This window comes from Micropterus dolomieu, linkage group LG21 (genome assembly GCF_021292245.1).
Source record: "Micropterus dolomieu isolate WLL.071019.BEF.003 ecotype Adirondacks linkage group LG21, ASM2129224v1, whole genome shotgun sequence".
Lineage (NCBI taxonomy): Eukaryota > Metazoa > Chordata > Actinopteri > Centrarchiformes > Centrarchidae > Micropterus > Micropterus dolomieu.
In genome coordinates, this window is record NC_060170.1 from 33,987,504 (window position 1) to 33,991,786 (window position 4,283).

The 4,283-nt window shown below is 44.4% G+C and overlaps 1 long non-coding RNA gene across 1 annotated transcript; it reads right to left on the reverse strand.

Moving 5' to 3' along the window:
• Positions 1–569: 569 nt before the first annotated feature.
• LOC123959599 lies at positions 570–3,912 on the reverse strand. The gene is made up of 4 exons (XR_006822349.1): positions 3,880–3,912; positions 3,493–3,786; positions 1,833–1,927; positions 570–1,719 (listed from the first exon to the last, which is right to left on the reverse strand). It is a non-coding gene; the product is annotated as an uncharacterized LOC123959599 (long non-coding RNA).
• Between the last annotated feature and the right edge of the window lie 371 nt (positions 3,913–4,283).

Sequence of the window (4,283 nt, forward strand, 5' to 3'; positions counted from 1 at the left end):
TTATAGTGGAGACCACCGGGCCCAGGTGGTTCCAACAGCTGATGATTTTAGCCACGCCTCCTGACATCTGCAACACAGGACACAAAGAGACACACATCCCAGCAGCCAAAAGACGGGGACGTCACAAGACCAAGCGGATTAAAGTGTCAAAAAAGAATGTTTTATTAAATAAGTAATGAACAACATAACTATTTACAACAGAGGAAACGTGATTATCAGTGGCATCAGTGTTGAATGGAATGCATTGATAGTAGAAGATATTTATTTATTTAATCCCCAGAGGGGAAACTCAATGTTTTCACTCTATTATACACACACGCACATGCCAGTCAGTGCGGCGCCTCGAGCAGTTGGGGGTTCAGGAGCTTGCTCAAGGTCTCCTTCTGCAGTACCCAGTAAGTGAACTGGCACCTCTCCAGCTACCAGTCCACGGGAAGAAATTATTTCCTTATAGTAGTTCTGGGCATAATACAACGAGACATGATCCACCACACAGGTCTGGCTGAGGACTCTCTCTATCCGAGAGAAACAGCAGAGCCACAGCCGAGCTCCCTACAGACCTACTAAATCTAGGGTGTGGCCACATTTCTGTGTTGGCCCCATGACATGCTGAGTAAAATCAAAGGACATTAAAAGCTGTCCTTAGGTGTGAATGTGAGTGTGAGTGGTTGTTTGTCTATGTGTGGCCCTGTGATGGACTGGCGACCTGTCCAGGGTGTACCCCGCCTTTCGCCCGATGTCAGCTGGGATTGGCTCCAGCCCCGCTATGTTCTGATGCCCTACTCCTTGAAGCTGCTGAGGGGAGGATTGGGAAGCGTTTTGAACCTGGAGTTGGACATTTGATAATTGAGGTCAGCCAGAAATGTTGGAACTAGCTTGTTATCAAGGGTCTCCCTCCATCCTGAGTGGAATCTGAATCATAATTCATTAAAATCTTTGAAAGAGAGCGGGTTTTCCTTTGGGTTAATGCTAAAAACATTAAGCAAATTTATTATGAATACACAAAATTTACACAAAATTTATTACAAAACGGTGTTTTTACCAAACTGAACCAATTTTGTGTCTCCAGCCCTCGATGCCTCCATTTCTACAGATCCAGCAGCAGGAGGCTCTGTGACCTCAGGATTCAGTTGTTCACGTGTTCCCAAGTGTGATTTGCACATCAAGTATTGTGAAACCAAATACAGAGGATCTGTGCCAAAGCTTCACTTTTAGTTTAATTGATTATAAAAAAAACAGGACTTGGCCAACGTTGTTCCAGAAGGACTTCCAGATCCTCCTGGGTCGGCATGGCTTTGGTTCTGAATTGTGCCGGGTGTTTGGACCCCGATTCTTAGTTTTAAAATGAAACTATATATTTGTGAGGACTTTTTAAAGATTGACGTCTTCAGTAGGAACCAATGGGCTTGGAGCTGAGAGCCACAGACAGGAAGTCTGAAAAGACTAATGCTGCTTTGCTCTTTTCATGTTGAGAGTAATAAAAAGAGTTTCTAATATAATCTAATAATTCCAGACGGATTGTTTAAAGGGAACATCAGTATAAAAGTGTAAAATCCTTGTCTGAGCTGATGGTGGGTTGTGTGGCAGCTGAGATGAGCTCCTTGGAGGTCCTACTCTGCTCCCTGAGCTCCTTCCTCTTCAGTCAGCTGCAGAAACACCCAGGTTATAATAATCCAGCTCAATGTCCTCCTGCCTGCCCGGCTTCTGCCCCCTGCTGGCCTGGAGAGACATGACAGCACACATGTGAGTTGGTGCATCCCTCCTCCTCTTCTTCAGTAAACACAGACCGAGTGCTTCATCTCAGTCCTCTGAACAACAGACACAGTCAGTACCTTATAGTAGAAATAAAGGGCAACGTTCACCAGTGCCAGCACCAGCAGCAGAGTCAGCGGCCGGACGACCAAAATGATGAGAGGAACTGTTGGACCTGATCAAACACAAGGACAGTCATCACATCACATCACACACCATCATGAGTCCATCAGCTCCCATTAAACACAAACTGTAGTGACCTGAAATCTCCCAAAACCACTTCAACATGGAGCTGTGGGATTCTGTCTGTCAGTAATCTCTATCAACAGATATCTGAACGCAGAATCTGGAGGCAGGGGACCAGGTTTTAGTATCGGCAGAGTTTGCAGTGCGACCAATCATGTTTGAGCAAGCTTTGGTCCGTACGGAAAGCAAAAAAGGCGGAAAGCATCAGCCCAAATGAACTCTGGGAACCCATCAGCTATCATCTGACGTTGATTTAATTTTTTATCTTTTTAAAAATGTATTAACATTAGAACGGCCAACAGGTCAAATCTACCCGCGGCTGTTTTTTGATTGTATGTATCTTTGTTTCAACATAATATTCAAGTACCCCAGTTTCTGACTTTTCCTAAAAGTGTGTTATGTAGTAATCCCTATTGTTAAAAAACGTCAATATAAAGCCAGATTTAAAAAATGGGCATTTATACCTATAAGCGCCAGCAGGTAAAATCTACCCCTATAGAGAATACAGTCATTCTAGCGCTGTTCATGTTGCACATTTAGATAAATATTCTATGTTGCTATTGGCAACGCCTTTCCCACTACAGGCATTACACTTGCTCAGCGCAGTGAGTAAAGGAGAGTCTGACGGTGGGGGCTGAGCGATGTGTCCTGGGTTGATTCTGCATCTGATGGGTCATTATCTGACAGCGATCCACTTGAATGAAGTAAATATGCATAAAAGCTGCTGCTTATAGCTTTTGTGTTGCTACAACACAGCTCCCTCGTGTGCTTTTTGACCGCCTATAACGTTTTCCAGTGTTAAAAGTGATCATTATCACAATACATTTTTCCATTGGGTAAAACTCTACTATGAATTTTGGAATTGATAATAATCGTTATTTTCGAATAAATAGCCTACTTTTCTTTGGACTTTTGTAGTTATGTGTTACTCTCTGGATGCCCCATGGATTCCGAAAAAACAAGCAGAACAATAAAAACTAGCCGACATTATGAAGCTATTATTATTACCACCTATAAAACACTACAACAGTCAGTCTTTTTTGTAAATTGTATGCTGCATTTAAATTCAATCTGTGTTTAGAATATAACTAGGCTATAACATCTATAACAGCGGCGAGTGGATGACATCAAAAGAGCCGCCACTTGTGAACATGCCCTTCACAGATGCGCAGCGCAGGCGAACGACCTGCACGGTGAAGACAATGAATAAAATAGAATAAACATTTTGTAAATGCCTGAAATGTGGGGATGGTGTTTCTAGGAAATGCACAGCCAATGTGCTAAATGTTTTCCAAAGTGTGTTGGAGCAACATGTAGCAGAAATAATCACAAAATCACAGCATTTTTATAGTGGGTAAATTTTGCCCGCTATGGCGGTTATAGGTACAACAAACCCTGGCGGTTCTAGTGTTAGATACAGGACTCCGTGTTAAAAGAGACTGGAGACATAACTGTCATACATGATGTCATAGATGATGTAACTGATGGGCTTACCTGAGCAGGTGACATCCAGGACAGAGGGAGAGAAATCTGATTTTGCACAGTCCCTCAGAGCAGATCCAGACTGAACACAGTCAGACCAGATCGACCACGTATGTCTGTATGAGGGCTCCTTTCTTTCTCCTGCAGAAACAGCAGAGCCACAGTCCAGCTCTCTACAGACAACAGCTGCTTCCTTCTGGGTCCAGACAGAGTCAGAGTAAGTCCCTGGTCTCCAGACTCCCTGATGTTTCAGCTCCAGTGTTCCTGCACAGCGACTGGCTCCTCCCACCAACCTGACATCAGGCTCTGAACAGAAACCAGAGAGTCATCAGTAAAACAATAAAGTGAGTTTCATCAGAACAGAAATGAACCAAATCAAAGCTGCAGCTCCTCTTCTACCTGAGCAGGTGAGTCCAACAGCTTTTCCAGGTGAGCAGGTGTTTCTAGCTGAGCCTGAGCTTCTACAGTCCAGGAGAGCAGACTCATGGCCTCCACACTGGAACTCTTTGGTCCACATCGGAGCCTCCACTTCTCCATAGAGCGCCCCCTGGAGGCCTGAAGGAGCCCCACAGCCGAGCTCCCTACAGACGACCTCTGCATCCTGCTGGTCAAAGTCAGCTTCACACACTGAGGACCACCACTGGTTAGACTGGTTAGACTGGTTAGACTTCACCTCCAGTCTGCCTGAGCACAGACTAGTCCCGCCCACCAGCCTGACAGAGTCTGGAGAGATAATAGAAGATGAAATAGAGATAAAGACACCAGACACAAAAGAAAAACATGTCCTGAAACAACAATTGAGT